Source organism: Balaenoptera ricei, chromosome 18 (genome assembly GCF_028023285.1).
Source record: "Balaenoptera ricei isolate mBalRic1 chromosome 18, mBalRic1.hap2, whole genome shotgun sequence".
Lineage (NCBI taxonomy): Eukaryota > Metazoa > Chordata > Mammalia > Artiodactyla > Balaenopteridae > Balaenoptera > Balaenoptera ricei.
The window spans coordinates 23,404,131-23,421,242 of NC_082656.1; the positions used below are offsets into that span (position 1 = coordinate 23,404,131).

The window sequence follows — 17,112 nt, forward strand, 5'->3', positions numbered from 1 at the left end:
GACATCTACTTCTCTTAAACACAGGCAGGAAGAGTAACAACAAGAATGGGCTCAAACTGTGCTTTGATTAAATGCCTCTTTGGGGGTGTGTGTGTGTGTGTGTGTGTGTGTGTGTGTGTGTGTGTGTGTATGGCCCAAGTGAGAATATCTGTTTAATTGAAATCTGATTGTTCTGTTATTGGTGAAGGAGGACCTGCCCAAGCATAGAAAAACCTAATTTCAGGCTTAGCAGGCAATGAAGTTAATAATAAAACATGTTTATTGAATTAAAAACAGTAAGCTTCTTGTTAATTCATTTAGGAATATTTCTCAAGATTTTCTTCCCAAGATAAAAAACTTATATATCTGCCAGATGGGATAAGGGCCAGCCAGACTCCATGTGGGTAAATGTCCTCGTTTTATTGTCCTCAGGGAGACAGCACAGACCAGGGGCACCGGGATTCCTATGTTAATGTTGCCCGTGCCATTGCCAGGCTGTCCCGCCCCGGGTAAATGACTTGGTCTTATTGGCCCTCAGTGTTTCTCACGTATGAAATAAGGGAACTGGATTAGGTGACTACTAAGGCTCTTTCTGCACCTAATATTCGATAAAACAAAGGTGTAAACAGTGGAAAGAAAAGCACAGAGTGGTGAGGAAAAGATAAGTATGGTAGTTCAGTGCTTGAGGAAGGATTTTCTGGGTAGAGAAGGAAACAAGCCAGGGCAAGGCTGCAACAAAGGTTCTCTCCATCTTTGTTCAGCTCCCGTCTACCTGATGGTTTTAGGTAACTCAGGAATGCTCCTCTTGCCTGCCCCCTCTTATCTTCTCTTTTTCTCTCTGTTCCATATTTCCTTACATCTTTCTCTACACCCCTACCCACCACCATCTTTACATCTCTCTGAGGAATAGATGTGGTTAGGATTTGTCAGGAAGACACAAGAAAAATGAAACTTGTTGGAAAAATAATTTTCCACTTTGTTTTTTCCTTTTATTTCCTAGGATCTGTTATAGCTTCAATTTTGCTAAATAAAAACAGTGAAAATTTTCAACTCATGGGTTGTCTGTTCATAATGGTGATAATCACGATACAGGTACTAACGTTGAGTGCTTACTGTGTGCCAGGAAGAGCAGTAACGTAGTTACTCCCCCTAACAGCACTAATGAGGTAGGTCCTGTTACTAGCACTACTATGCAGATGAGGACGCTGGATCAGAAAGGTTAAGTAACTTGCCCACGGTTTCCAGCTAATTATGGCAAAGCTAGCCTCCGATCCCAGGCAGTTGTTTGCCAGTGTCGCCGTTTTCATTCACTTGGCCTAGATGCATCTCCTCTGAGGCAGAGATGATATGTTTTATTCATTTTTCCCATTCCCTTGAGATTTGGTACAACGCTGGAGGAAAGTATACTTTGAATTCGTGTAGGATGGACTTACAGGTGTACCGTCCTACCTCTTACCTGGGAGAGAAAGCTGTCCAAGGCGTCCTCTGTCTCCAGGGGAGAAGCTGTGCCCATAAGTGCCCTCCCAGCTGTGCAGAGATTTGTGTTGACAAATCTTTGACTTGGCATTTGAAAGTATCTGCTTCCTGTTTGTGTGAATTTTTTAATTTAGAAGTTTCAGTTTTAAGAAAGTTAGACTAGTTTAAAGGAGTTGAATTATATTTCTGTGCAAACAGTGAAACTGTAGTATCATTTAAACAAATGTAGCTGATAAGTTAATATATGAACCAAGAAATAGCTGGGAACAGAGCGTCAATGAAAGCACTAGATTTAGTTGTGAGAAAAAAAAAATTCCTTTAAGGTTTTATTTGCCTGAATGCAGTTGACTTTGGAGATATACTAGTTTTTCACTTACGAACATTTGATACGGGGGGAAAAAAATGGATCAATATGTTTACATGCCAAGGTCAATCTTTTTACTCTTATGTATGACGTTAGGGGTGAGAGAAATAAGAGAGCTCATTCTTTTTATATTTGTTGCCATGGTACAAGGATAATATCTTCTTGTGAAGATGTCTGTATTAGAGGGTGAAGGATGCATTGTTTATTCATTATGTCCTCTAAGGTCTCACTTACCTGGTAGTCGGATTTCCAGCAGCTCTATCATCTGGAACATACACAGGTGCCTAGAAGTATAGGATCATGGAAGATTAATGTTGGAAGGGATCTTAGAGATCCTTTAACCCAGCTGCCTTATTTTGCAGATGAAAAAGTACAGCCTCAAACAACTAAGGGACCTGGTCATGGATTAGAATAAAGTCTTCACATAGAAAATGATAATTACAAAGGTTGCATACTATTTACCCTATTAATTTACTTTATAAGTATTTGTTGAGTGCCTCATATGTGGAAGACATTAGGGGTAGAGCAGTCCTCCTTGGTCTAGGAAGGATACAGGCCCTCCTTCAAGCTCTTACCAAACATATGTGTCATGAGGCCACAGATGAGAAATATCTGAGAATGAGTCCTGATAAACTCTTTTTTTTTTTTAACATCTTTATTGGAGTATAATTGCTTTACAATGGTGTGTTAGTTTCTGCTTAATAACACAGTGAATCAGCTACACATATACATATATTGACGATGACGGGGACTTTGTCTTGTTAATTCCCCAGTGTCTCATGCCCTCCAGGGGATGAAGCCGCTGACCACAGGAAGAAATGAAAGCTGTGACCACAGTGTCGAAATCTGGGAACATTTAGTGTTAGCAAATCTACTGACTTAAAAAGCGTACAAGGAATTATAACTTATTTATTTATTTATTTATTTATTATTTATTTATTTATTGGCTGCGTCGGGTGTTAGTTGCGGCACGCGGGATCTTTCGTTATGGCGCGCAGGCTTCTCTCTAGTTGTGGTGTGCGGGTTTTCTCTCTCTAGTTGTGGCACACGGGCTCTAGAGTGTGTCGGCCCAGTAGTTGCGGCGCACGGGCTTAGTTGCCCTGCTGCACGTGGGATCTTAGTTCCCTGACCAGGAATCGAACCCGTGTCCCCTGCATTGGAAGGCAGATTCTATACCCCTGGACCACCAGGGAAATCCCTGTAACTTCTTATTCCAGTGCTAAAACTTAAATTCATGTTGACAGCCCCGAGTCAAGAAAAAGTTAAAGTTCTTTCGACCTGTTCTTTTAGCAAAGTGGTTAAGTATACATTACATTTTAGCTTTCAAATATAAAGAGTATGGATGAGCTTCACTTCTCTGGGACATTTACTCATTTTAGTCCTCAAAACATTTAGTCATCGAAATCTGTTGAACACCTTTTATGCATAACAGCTTGTCTCTAGACCATGAATAAATAAGTTTGATGTTAGTGGAGGGGACATTGGTCATCACTGTAAATAAATTTGATGTTTGGCCATTAACTTTACAGCAGGGTTTTGTGTACTGAAGCACCATTATGAAGGTTGGGATGAAAGAGGTCACGCTAAATGCGGGAGAGAGAGGGGGAAATAAATAAGCTACAGCAACTTCTGCATCCCAGGCAGTGTGCCAAGTCTGTGACTTCATTTGATCCTCACCCCAGTTCTGTGTGGCACTCTGTCATCCCCATATGCCGATGAGGAAGCTCAGAATCAAGGAGGGAGTTAATTTGCCCATGATGACATAGTTGGTAAACAGCAGGATTTGGATCTGTGTCTCTGTGGCTTGGTCCATTGTCCTTGAAGCAAGTGGCATTTCCCTCTTCCACTGGCATGGAGTGTAGCTTGATGGACACATGCATTCGTTCATTTATGTATCCATCCATCCATTCAGCAAGTATCTGGAGACCAGCTTTATGCTGGACTCTTTAAGGAGGTGCAGATATGAATTAATAGTAATTTGAGCTACGGGATAATATAATAAATAATAAAAGTTCATGACAAAACTATATGACCGTGATGGTTTTTAAGTTTAGCCTATAGACTCAGTGCTACTACTTTAAGATTATACCTCTTATATGTGGGGGAATTATTTTTTTGAATTTTAAAAAACATTGATTAGCCGTGAGAACAGAATTAAATCATTTGTAGTTAGCTAATTAATTTTTTAATTGCATATTGGTGCTAAGTTGGTGATGTAGGCCTCATGACTAAACAAAGGCAAGCTTTCTTTTTCTCCACATTTAGGTTGGTAGCTTCCTCATCCGGCACCCTGTACGATATTGGATGCACATTTATTGTAGCACCTCCCAGATTCCAAGTAAGTGGGGTATCACTTGATGGTGGTTTATCGCCTCGGCAGCTCTGAATTGGTGAAGCCTAGATCGGTGAAATTTATAGCACATAGAGTTAGGGAACAAGAAATATACTAACAGCGTGTTCTAGGAAGCACAGGCTCTCAAGCCACAAGATCTGGGTTTGAATGAAGGCTCTTTCACTTGGGTGGCATTGTGCAAAATTTTTAAATCTCTTTGAGCCTGGATTTACTGATTTAATAGTGTTTCTGTCACATAGTGTTATGGGAATGAAAAGACACAGTATATGTGAAAAATGCTTGGCAAAGAAAGCTGTAGCATTTAATTGTGTAAAGATAGGATCATCACTCTGATAATTGTCTGGCCAGGGTCTCAGGTGTCTTGTGAGGATAAAAGAGCGTTTGACATTGGACCCAAGCTGTGAAGGAAAGACAAGAAATAGGGCTGTACAGAGGGATCGTTATGACTATAAAGGGACAAAAGTGTGAGCATTTGCCTTATTTTTGCCTACTCCGTTCCTAGCCATTTCTAGTGGCAGGTACCGCTGGCATCCTGCAACCTTCTGCTTCCAGCCTCTAGGGTTGCCTCTAAGATGTCTCATAGTGGTGTCGAAAGCCCACTGCTTCGAATGCCCCCCTGGTTTCTAATGCACTGCTTGCTTCTGGTCATTCCTACTTGTGTGCCCGTCTGCCCTCCAGGCCTCCCACCATCGGCCCATCTTGCTCGCTGACTACGCTTTTCCTAGGAGCAGACTCTCTGAATCAAGTCCCCTGTGAATTATCCCCAGTTTGCCTTTCTTCTTGCCATCTGTCTTTCCTGAACTCTCTTTGCAAATCTCAATAACCACACTACCAAAAAAGCAAGAAAACTTTACTGATAGGAGAAGACAGAGTTAGGGAAAATGATGTGTACAAGCAGGACAAAGGATTCTGTAGGGCAGAGCTGACAGGGAGATAGGGCCTGGTGGAGGATATTGATGTGAATGGGAGCCTGTGTGTAGTTTCAGGGAGTGAGCTGCCTGAGCATCTATCTAACAATAGGGCAGGTGTCCACTCTCCTCTGTGTGTGCAGAGAGCCCGTCAGTCCTATGTGCCTCTGTGAAAGCATTCGGTAAGAAAATCAATGTTGTAGGGGGAGTGATTCCCATCTTTACATGTGGTTTTAACGCTGACAAATGATTTTCTCAATCTCCAGCTAGGAGGACAGGGTGCAGCTGACGAAGCGTCTCAAAACTCCTTTCTCCCGAGCCGCCTCCTTTGGGCGCTCTCAGTCATTACTGTGGGTACCACTTGCTGTGGTCTTGTCCATCAGCCGGCCTGTGCCTGCCATTGTAGAGGTCCTTTGGCAACACATTATTAGAGAGGAGCAGCAGAGAGGAAGTCTGCAAATCAACAAGAAAACAAACACCCTACATTCAGTAAGAGCAGGGAGTGTATGACTCACAGCGGGAAACACAGAGGCAGACAGCCCCTCTTTGTTTCCCTTCCAGACTTCAAAACGTCGAGGTGGGAGGCCTCGCAGCTTCTGAGGGAGAGCCTGGTGGATGATGAGGGAGAGCCTGGTGGATGATGAGGGAGAGCCGGGTAGATGGAAGAGGAGAGTCTATTTGGAAGCCATGTAGAGGTGGCATGCAGACAAGATAGCGTGCCCACTCCTCCCGGGCCTGCCCCCTGTCTTCTTCAAACATCACCGGAATGGTTTTAGTGGTGATTTCATCCAGTTGAATTTTACTCCTTTAAATAATATTGCAAAAACCTGACCTGTCAACTCTGGTTTTCCCTTTTCCTAAAATGTGTTTAGTGCTTTGGGTGTTCTTCGGGAAACCTAAGGCACAGGGGAGGAGGTCCTGGGGAGGTGTATGAAGAGGTGGCGTTAGGCCACCTTCTTCCATTTCTGAGGAAGCTCCTTATGTGTATCCCTGAGGAGGTTTCTGAAGGGCTAGTGCCTGAGAGGCCGTGTTGTTCATAATTAACATGTCTGTTTAAAAATCAGTGTCCCGGGCTTGCCTGGAGGCACAGTGGTTGAGAATCTGCCTGCCAATGCAGGGGACACGGGTTCGAGCCCTGGTCTGGGAGGATCCCACATGCCGCGGAGCAACTGGGCCCGTGAGCCATAACTACTGAGCCTGCGCGTCTGGAGCCTGTGCTCCGCAACAAGAGAGGCCGCAATAGTGAGAGGCCCGTGCACCGCAATGAAGAGTGGCCCCCACTTGCCGCAACTGGAGAAAGCCCTCGCACAGAAACGAAGACCCAACACAGCCATAAATAAATAAATAAATAAAATTAAAAAAAAAAAAAGCGCCTCCTTGCTTCTTAAAAATCAGTGTCCCGTTGCACTTGAATATTTGATTTGCTCTCTGTGAGGTTTGCTTTCATGTTATTGATTTCTTAGATTTGTCAGCCACATTTTATGGATGATTTCAATAGCATCCAGACGGGATGAGCTCGCTATAGGAAAGGAGGCCGCATCAACCCCACCCTTCCCTCATCCGGGGTGCGTGTTCCCTCATGAAGTGTGGTGCTCGCGGGTGCCCTGAACGGTCCGGATGATTTTCAGAGGGTGTGATGCGTGGTGTGAACTCCTGCAGGGAAGCCTGGTTCCTTGTTTCAGCTCTGCTGACCCCTTGCTGTGTGACCTCCAGAAAGACTCTTCCCCCTATTTGCCCTCAGCTTCCTTGCACGTTAATGGAAACAACAACAATAACACAACTCTTTCTCTTTATTCCTTGAAAGATTGTTGAAATGATCTCAGATTTGCTTTGAATTGCAAAACCCATCTATTAAGCATGACACATATTTGCATATATCCACGTATGTGAGTGTATGTATCACACACATGCACACATCTGCTACTCACATTAAGGCAGAGGTCAAGCAAGTTGACCTTGAGTTCCCTTGGTGAACTCGGACCCCCACTGCTTCCTTAGGGCTCCACATGGCACCTTGTGTGGTCTTCATAGGTCGTTTCCCAAGGGTCTTCCCTCTCTCGGGGAATGGTCTCTCTTCTTATGCAGAAATCATCTTTGACTTCTCTTTCTCCCTCATCTCTCATTTCCAGTCTATCCATCACCAATCCTGTCAGCTCTTCTTTCAAAGCATATTTCAAATCCTATTCTTCTCTCCCTCTTCTCATCCCTGGCAACCACTGATCTTTTAACTGTCTCCGTAGTTTTGCCTTTCCTAGAATGTCATACACTTGGAATCATACAGTGTGTCGCCTTTTCAGAATAGCTTCTTTCACTTAGTGATATGCATTGGAGATTCTTCCTGTCTTTCCATGACGTTAAGGATTTTGCTTTAGCTTTTTGCTCTCCTCACCTTTTCCTGTCCCCCCTTTAACTAACCTCTCTTGTCACATCACCTTCTTGCAGGTTCTTTCTAGCACTTGTTACCCTCTGACATTTTCTTTTATTGTTTACTGCCTGTCTCTCCCGCAAGATTTCAAGCTCTGTGAGAGTGAAAGTCTTGTCTGCCTCACTCCTGGTTGTGCCCCAGCGTCTAGAACAGTTCTTAGTGCATAGCAGATGCTCAGTAAATGTTGGGAGAGTTGAATGCATCAGTGACCTTCAATAGATGAACCTGCTTTAGCTTTACTCTTCTCTCCTAGTTGGTCTTCAAGGTGACAAACTCTTTCATTCACACTGCTCCAGGTTTTGTTCGGAGGAAGAGGCAGACATTCATGTTAAGTCACCGAGTCTGAGAATTATTTCTTGTTCACCTTCGGCTTCTGAAGCTCTCTTGGTTGTCTGCTGAATTGAATGGGCCTCCAGGCAAGCGGCAGTTGGGAGCCTTGTGCAAGAGAGAACAGAGGCGGTAGAAAATGATTAAGGGAAAATAGCGGAAAAGTATAATTTTACATTTATTGAGTCACACATTGTACTCCAAGCTGTGTATAACATTAAAAACGAATTAGGAGACAAGTCAGATATAAAATGAGTGAGCACACACAAGCCCACAAATACTGCAGAGAGGAAGGTATTTCTCCAAGTGCCTCTTCTCATTTACCAAACGGTAGCCTTACCAGAATATATGGGCTCATTCAGGAGAGACATCAGGCAGCCCGTGTTTGTGGCCCGGTCATGCCCTGGCGGCACAGAGAGACCTACAATTTCATTACTGCTTCTTGAAGAAACTTTCTTCAACCTAACAGACTTTCTAGGGAGACCAAACCAAGTGCAGCTGAGTTTAATGTTCTCATTAAAATGTTAAAGAGGCTTTATTCATGAATGGCTGAAGCTGTAATTGCTTTATCCTCATAAACTGTGGAAATATGTGGCCGTCTCTTACAGTGGCGTTCACCCAGACCCCTCTCTCAGGAAGGTCTGCTTAATGGAGGGGTTGGCTGGATCTAGGGGCTGGGAAGGGGGTTATCTGGATCATATCTTTCAGGGATGTAGTGGAAGTGATGGGAGGGGGCCCCCCCTTCCTTGATCTGTTTTCATGTGGTAACTCTTGTTGTGTACGCACTATTTGTCTACTTGACCTTGAGTTCTCACTTGGAAATCATATGAGAGACAAACACTCAAATACACACATGCACCCAAATGTTGTGGGAAGAAGTGGGTTTTTATCCTCCCATAAGCAGTCGCTTATTGAGGTGAGATTAGAAGAAATCCACAAATGTTGAGGTGCTGGTAAACTGAACAGGGAGTTGATCTGGAAAAGGAATTGTGTGAATCACAGGTGGAGCTGGCACTCAGAACTGGCTTTGGGTGGTGACCAGTGCAAAAACATAGCTGTAGAGCTTTAGGGAGTGGATACAGATGGCAAATACAACTATTTTTCTTCCTCTAAATATTTATAATGTTGTATAGGTAACACTGAAATCGTAGAGCTGTCTGTGGTCCATATATAGCTAGGAAACTATATTGCCAGAAACCTCAAACTGAAACTTAAGGGGACGAAAGATTAAAACATGCTATCTTTTCCTCTATTCCTTATTATTAGAAAGCACTGTCTGTTGAATGGTAACAAATCTAGGTCTCATGATATGCAGATGTGGTAATGTTAAGTAACATCTAGGGATTGTTTAAAGATATTTTTTCTTTTTCCATTGATGGGTCATTGAGGTACTTTACTCTGGGTCAGATTTAAATTAAAATACATGTGTCCTAGAGTTGTCAAAGTTTTTTCCTCAAGAGGCAAATCCTTCTTTTCAGATGTGAGTGCAGGGCTTTCGTTAAAACTGTTTCAGGTCGGAGGGGGCAGTGGAGTTGAAAGTTAACATAGGAGGCTCTTTCTACATGAAAATTGGATGGGTTTCTGAAGAGGCCTTTTCTGGAGGGGTGACCATCTCAGCCCAATGGTTTTCATGGTGTTAATGTTGTTAACGTTAAAAAGAAACACTCATGATTTTTGAACACAAAGAAAGTACATGCTGATTTTAGAAATACTATTGATTATATACTGTTGATGAAATACATTTTTAAGAGATTCAGAGCCAGATATAACAAATTACACTGCTGGCTAAGCCAGCTCTGCTCTAATTCTTGGTTGGTTGATATGGAGTGACTTGCATCCCTGTTTCGGGGAACTGCTAACCTGGTCCCTGAATTCTGACATGAATCCAGAGAGGCAGGACCCCTTGGGGTTCTATTTAGACCTAGCTCCACCTGTCGTGTCTCCTCTTTCCCTTTTCCAAGATAGGATTGCATTCCCTTTCCTGGTCTACAGAGCGAATCCGTTCTGGAGCCTTCTTGGCTTGCCTACGAAATCTTGGTGAGCTATGATCAGGTCCTTACTTCCTAGTTTGACTCGGAACTGTTGAAGAAGTGTAAAGGTGTGATGAGAGCATCAGTAATTTTAGGGTCTGGACAAAGTATCATGGGAACAAATGGAGGGACTGACTAATTTATCCCAGGCTACTGTATTTTTTTTTGGAGAACTTTTGTCTGTTCTCTAGAGTTTTTCTGTTTGCTCATTTGCTATTAGAATGTTAGTTGTCACATCTGACCACTCAGTATCCCTGCCCAGTCAGCCCCTCTGCCCTTTCTACTTCTTGGAGGTGAGTTACATCCACAGCCCTGTGTTTACCTTATGATTAGGTGCCACTGCCAAAAGCCTAGGGGAAATTTTCAAAGTGCATCCGTGTGCCATAGTATTTCCCTCCAGCTGCTTAATTCTGTTGTGTCTTAGGCTAATACTGATTGGTCAGTTGATTCTTTGATTAATTAACTCATTCATTCATCATACATTTGGGGAGCATATACTATATGCCAGGGGCACATACTACATCTAGGCGCTGGGATAAAAGGGTGAGCAAAGCAGATTTGTCTACAGAGTTTTGCTGATCGTTCACAGGGGTGAAAATAAGAGTAAAATACCTAAAGAAAGCCAAATTGCTTTTCTGTAATTCAAAGAGTATGTGTGAGATTGCCATATCACAGCCGACTCTGTAGAGTACTCTGTAAGTGCATTTCATGCAGGAAGTGGTGGTACCAGACATTTTCTGTATTATAATAATCTTCGTATATTTATTAAGCTGTAACTTGTAAGGCTTCCTGATGGGGCGTTAAATGAGCCTTTTTGTGTGCTGCATTGTGTCTTTGTCAGGAAGCACTCTGGTAACTCCTGCCTGTAATGAGGCCCATTTCAGTCATTCCAGGAGGGTTTGGGGGATCGGCACAAAGAGGGGTAAGACGAACACTAAGGAAAGGGTTGGATTCATGGTGGGTTGAAGGGAGCGTCCTTAGGAAAAAACAGAGATAGGATGAAATCCTTTTGCCTAGTATATTTTACGTCTCGGTACCCTTTGAGCACAGCAGCTGAATAGCCCAGCATTGTTCTACATTTTAAAAACTGCTAAGAAAATGCTAGCTTACTACATTTATAAAGTTTTTTTAAAAATAAATTTATTTATTTGTTTTTGGCTGCGTTGGGTCTTCATTGCTGCGCACGGGCTTTCTCTAGTTGCGGCGAACGGGGGCTACTCTTCGTTGCGGTGCGCGGGCCTCTCAGTGCGGTGGCTTCTCTTGTTGTGGAGCACGGGCTCTAGGTGTGCAGGCTTATGTAGCTGTGGTGAGCAGGCTCAGTAATTGTGGCTTGCGGGCTCTAGAGCGCAGGCTCAGTAGTTGTGGCGCACGGGCTTAGTTGCTCCGTGGCATGTGGGATCTTCCTGGACCAGGGATCGAACCCGTGTCCCCTGAATTGGCAGGCGGATTCTTAACCACTGTGCCGCCAGGGAAGTCCCTAAAGTTTGTTTTTTTTGCCTTCTCAACTGTTGACCTGGCAGCAGGTTGGGAGAATCTGCGAACTCCAAGTGTGACGATGGGACAGCAGACGAGCCCAGCAATTTTCCTATAATTTCCAAGCTCTGTGCCTGGGAGGTCTGGCTACACACTGATAACAGAGGTTCGACTCTGGGAAAGGAGAGAGCGTAGAAGAGGGGAAAGAAGTATGGGCACATTAGTGAGGAACAGGGAAAAGAGGTCAAGGGGGGAAAGGTAGAAAGATGCTCTGTTATCCTCGCTTCTCTCCCTCATCTCCTTCTTCTCATAGCAGGAGGGGGTGAGAAAGCAGGCGGATTGAAAAGGAGAAGAAGAGAGTTGAATTAGAGATGGGAGGGCACTTGGAGGTGGTAAGGGAGAAGGAGAATGAGTCAGAGGAAGTGAGGGGGAAGGAGGCAGGATAAGGACTACTTAAATGTAGGGAGAGGAGACAGGCACAGAGAGGGGCATGCACACTGTGGTCTCACCGAGAGCCTTCAATTGCTCCCAGCGATGCAGCAGCCAAAGAGCCAGTGTCCCTCCCTGAAGACAGTTTCCTGACTTTTGTATTAACTTTTTTTTTTTTTTTTTTTTTTTTTTTTAAATTTTATTTATTTATTTATTTATGGCTGCGTTGGGTCTTCGTTTCTGTGCGAGGGCTTCCTCCAGTTGTGGCAAGTGGGGGCCACTCTTCATCGCAGTGCGCGGGCCTCTCACTATCGCGGCCTCTCTTGTTGCGGAGCACAGGCTCCAGACGCGCAGGCTCAGTAATTGTGGCTCACAGGCCCAGCTGCTCCGCGGCACGTGGGATCCTCCGGGACCAGGGCTCGAACCCGTGTGCCCTGCATTGGCAGGCAGATTCTCAACCACTGCGCCACCAGGGAAGCCCCTGTATTAACTTTAATGCCATTCTCTTTATGGTCCCTGTATTGCTGGTTGCAGCTGCATTGACTCTGTGACTCTGTGTGATCAGAGAGCAGATGCGGAGACTCAGTTCTGTTGTCCCTGCCCCCTTGCAGTGTTCAGCAGACTTCTGAGTCAGTGCTGCTTGCATTTGATGTCTGCCATTCCTCCTTGTCTACAGGTAGGGGAGCTGAAGGGGAAAAAATGTTCCTAACGGCTGCCGCCTTTAGAGCGCGTGCATACAAATATTCAAAGCAGTTGGGAAAAACAACTCTATACAGTCACAATCCAATATTTTTTCTAAGTAAAGGTAGTTGACTCCTTCATCGCTGGGCTGGGTACTTGCCCTAACCCAGCACCACACTCACTGCGCCTACAGGTGGGCTGCTTCTTGAAACATCTTTCCTCTTCTTTTTTCGAACCTCAGCTCAGGAAGCCCTCGCAGTGTCCCAGGTCTGGGTCAGGTGCTTTCTAAGTGTGCACCAGTGCCCTCCTCTGCACCCTGGCTTCTGGTGCCAACCTTTCCCTATTAGAGCTCCCATTCCTATTGTAATTTCTGTTCTTCCCCTACACTTTGGGCTCTTGACCCAATGTTGGATATCATGGAGCATCTAAATAGATGTTCAGTAACTGCTTATGGAATGAATGAATGGCTATGGTGCTGTTTTTGTAAGTGTAAAACAATAGTCTTCTAGAATCAACTATGCTTTAGGTATAAGTGTACAATTAGCCCATGTATTCTGGAAGAGAAAAGTTGACTTAGCCAGCAGTAAGGGATTTCTGGGGACTTTATTCAGCTATAATAAAGGCACTGTGATTCCATTAACTTCTGGACACCAGAGGACAGTCTTGAAGTTTCAGGCAACCTATTTCTTGTGATTCTAGTAATTGCAGGTCAGATAGATAAGGAGCTTCAAAACCATGCTTCTCAGACATGAATGTGCATAGGAATCACTCGAGGATCCTGTGAAAATACAGATTCTGTTTCAGGAGGTTTTAGCATTTCAGGCTCCCTGGTGATGCTGATGTTAGTGGTCTGTAGACCTGACTCGAGTAACACGATTTTAAAATACTTTCTAGTAAATAAAGTTGGGATTTATTCTATGGAAATATGTAGATGCATTTTTATAGTTTGAGGAACCACAGACTTCCTAAGAGAAAACGTAGAAATATCTAACCCTTATGTCAACTTGGAAATTTGCAGGAAGTCTTTCCTACACTTAAAAAGAGTAACCCTGTACTGATCAGCCCCCCAAAACTGCTTTCAAATGATACTCTAGGTTGTACTGCCCTTAACTAATATACAGCTTGATTTATGTAGGCTTTTCCAGATTTGGGGAGCCCTGGCCCTGACCCCAGCCCTGGTGTAGCTACTTTAGCAACAAGGACGACTTTTAAAGCAGAAATATTCTTTGGAAGATGGACAGAACTTTGCAAGCGAAACCTTGCATCTGCTTTTGTATATTCCAACAGCTCTCTGAGTTTGCTGTTGGACGTTTTCTCTAACACGGCTGCCTTTATTTTACAGGTCCTTTGCAGCCAGCATGATGCCATCCTTATAAACCGTGGAGGAGAGAGCGCTCACCATGTTCAGGTAAAGGGATGGTGGGTACAGCAAGCGACGAGCACGGCCACTGGCAGGTTGCTTGTCACTGTATGAGAAGTGATGCAGCTTTGATTAAGCTGACATTCAGTTGACATCATTCTCTTGTGTGCGTTTTACTCACTTATACCGGGGTGCAGAGGGCCAGTCATGGGTGGTCTCAGTGAACTAATGTGCATTTGGGGAGCATCTCAGAGTACCTACAACAGGGACTCTGTAGACATCCAGGGAGGAAACAGGACTGGTCACCTGGACTCTCTTTCCATCTTCTACAGTGTTAACATAGAGTTATTGCTATTGTTCATCTTTATTACCTTATCAGAAGGCTTTGATCTTTTCAACATTGATGTAAATAGGTGAATACTGAAGACTCTTCTAGTTAAAGTCTTATCTCTGTCCCCTTACCTGAAGTTGCCCTTCTAAAGATTCTTTGCATTTTCCTTTTAAATAAATGTATGTCCCACAACTTTGATTTGCCCCAGTAGGTCACCAAGATTAATTTTCCGTTAACCTTTATGGCTTCTTTCTTTCTAATCATCTTTTTAGAGTATTAAACATTGGGTCAGCCTCTGTATAGGATATAAACCATCTCTTTCTTTGATGGTCTTTATGGAACGGACGTAGATGGTGTTGATCTCTGGTCCATTGACTGAACCTGGCCCTGTTAATTGAATCAAACCATCTGTGGATAGACCCACACAGGAGTTCCATTGACCATGGCAATTTTGTCATCGGCCTTGCTTCTTTTGTGACCCAGTCTGTATTAGTTTTCTCTGGAAGCTGTAACAAAGGAACACAAACTGGGTGGCTTAAATGACAGACACTTATCATCTCATGGTTCTGGAGTCTAGAAATCCGAAATCAAGGTGTCAGCAGGCTTGGTTCTTTCTGAGGGTTGTGAGGGAGAATATGGTCCATGCCTTTCTCCTAGCTTCTGGTAGCCTCAGGTGTTCCTTGGCCTATGAACGGCCATCTTCTTCCTGTGTCTTTGCATTGTTTATCCCTGTGTTCAAATTTCTGCCCTTTTGAAGACACCTGTCATATTGGATTAGGGACTCCTTTAACGACTTCATCATAATTTGACCATCTGCATAGATTCTACATCTAAATGAGGCCACATTTAATTAAGACTGCCACATACTTTTTGGCACACATAATTCAACCCATAACACTATCTAAGGGAAGGGGACTTCGTTCCTCTTGGTTTGCCCTAAAGAAACTAGCACAAAGCTTGTTGCTTAATATTGGTTGAATGAGTGAATGGCAAAGACCGTAATGACCGTGGTCAAATTCATTTGGCAAAAGCAAAGTGCAGTGACCAGAGGTGGGCAGCTCTTCTGCTCCCTTATCCTCAGCGACCTCTTACTTTTAGGATAGTCCAAGTTCAACAACATCATAAACGGGACGTGAGCTTTCCTTTAAAAGTAAGAGCAAGTAGACTTTCTAAAATGTAGCTCTTTCTGTGAGCCAGGCCCTCTTTCTCTACTGCATGGCAGGCTGAACTGGCAATTTACATGCCACCTCTATCAGGACATCAAGATATCTTTCCAGCTAATTCAATACCATTGAAATCATACTTAGCCGGGCTATTCTTTCTTTCCAGCTGCATCACTTTGCGCTTATTAAATTTAACGTCTGTTCCAGAGCTCTCATCTCTAAATGCAGTCCTGAAACAGGTCTGCTCCCGTGTGTCTTCTCTCTTCTCTGTGCTTCCTCGGGTAGAAATTATTAGCGATGGTCTTTTGCGTGTTGCTTAGATTTGAGTATTGGTAACATGCGAGGATCCTGGTCTCAAGATAGCACTTAAATGATCCGTTCCTCCGCGATGTTTATTTAGAAAACCCTTATTTCCTGCAAGTGTAGAGCTTTCTGGACGTATCTACTGTGACTTCCAGGAAAGGATTACCTTTCTGTCCCAAAAGGAAGCCTCCTGCTGAGAGAGGTCGAAGGCCAGTGGGGACTTGGTCCTGGGAATGAAGCAGGCATCTTTCAGGACCCTGTGAACTGATTTCAGGCCCCGGGTTAGTGCTGCAGGTGGGCAGGCCAACATCTAGATACAGACTGTGTGGCTCCCACCTGGCCTCCCCAAGGCTGGACATCAGGTGGGCTGGGATAATTGACTTCCAGGCTTCCCAACCCCACGGAAGCTTTCCTATTCCTGGGGGTGGGGCTGCAGGTCATCCCATGGCCGAGGGATAGCGTTGGCCTAGACAGCACTGGATTTATAAGGTGATGACAGGCCGTAGAAAATGAAAATGAAAATAAAAATTCATTTTAGCCTTTTTCACGCTGACATTAGTCCTAACAAAACTGGTGAATCACAAGGCAAATTTTTATGGTGTGTGTGATGCCTGCAGGCATGGTTCCACCAAATGCCATCGTATATGGTTGTATAACTTCATCCTGGCGCCTCCACTGCTTGCTTGTCTTTTCCATCTTATTGAAGTGCTGACTACCCTCTATTACAAGTGCTTACTATCCTTCTATAATAACTTCCATGTGAATCCCCTCGTTTGGTGTGTGAGAATGTCTACAGGCCTAAATTAAAAGTAAAACAGTTTGTTTTGGTCACACAATGACCATATCAGAGTGATGGTGGAAGAGCTCTTTGATGATGATGTGTGGAGTTCAGTGAGCAATTGCATCTTGGTTGTTAAACAGTCCTTAAACAGCTTGTTTAGTACCCTAAAGTGGCACTGCTACAATTATGACGTTCTAATAAATCTTATTTTAATAACTAGGTTATTTTGTGTGTACCTAACACTTCTGTACCATTAAAGAGAAATAAACCAGAAATGAAACCTCAAGTGTCTTGAAAACTAAAAACTAACTTATGGTTGCTAAGTCTTTTCCCCTCTTCCATTTTGCACTTTCCAATTTCTCTAATCTGAGATTTCTGAAAGTTCAGATATACCTGTTTCGTGGAATTGATAATAATACGCATATTCACTGTGAAACTATGATTTTTAAAAAAAGGGGAACTGATTTTTATGTTATTTTAGTTAATAATTAACACGGTAGTTTTAAGACCTCTGAAATTTTAGAGTGTTTTTATGATACACGGAAAACATTTTAATTAAAGAAATTATACTTTGAATCAAGATTCTATCAGACTTTCTCAGAACATGTTTGCACACGGGTAAGTTAAGATACGAATCTTACTGTTTGTTCTCTTTGGGTTCTTTTTCTGCCTGTCTCCTGACGGTTCTTTTTTTGTTTCTTTGAAATCTGTAAGTTTATACTCAGAGCT

The 17,112-nt window shown here is 43.5% G+C and overlaps 1 protein-coding gene across 7 annotated transcripts in view; it reads left to right on the forward strand.

Annotated features, from left to right (window-relative positions):
- ENOX1 (ecto-NOX disulfide-thiol exchanger 1) overlaps window positions 1–17,112 on the forward strand; it is a 612,333-nt gene that overhangs the window by 115,853 nt on the left and 479,368 nt on the right. For all 7 annotated transcript variants that reach the window (XM_059902651.1, XM_059902650.1, XM_059902643.1 and 4 more), the window contains exon 2: window positions 13,788–13,853. The gene's annotated coding sequence lies outside the window, so the exon portion shown is untranslated. The remainder of the gene's footprint in view (window positions 1–13,787; window positions 13,854–17,112) is intronic.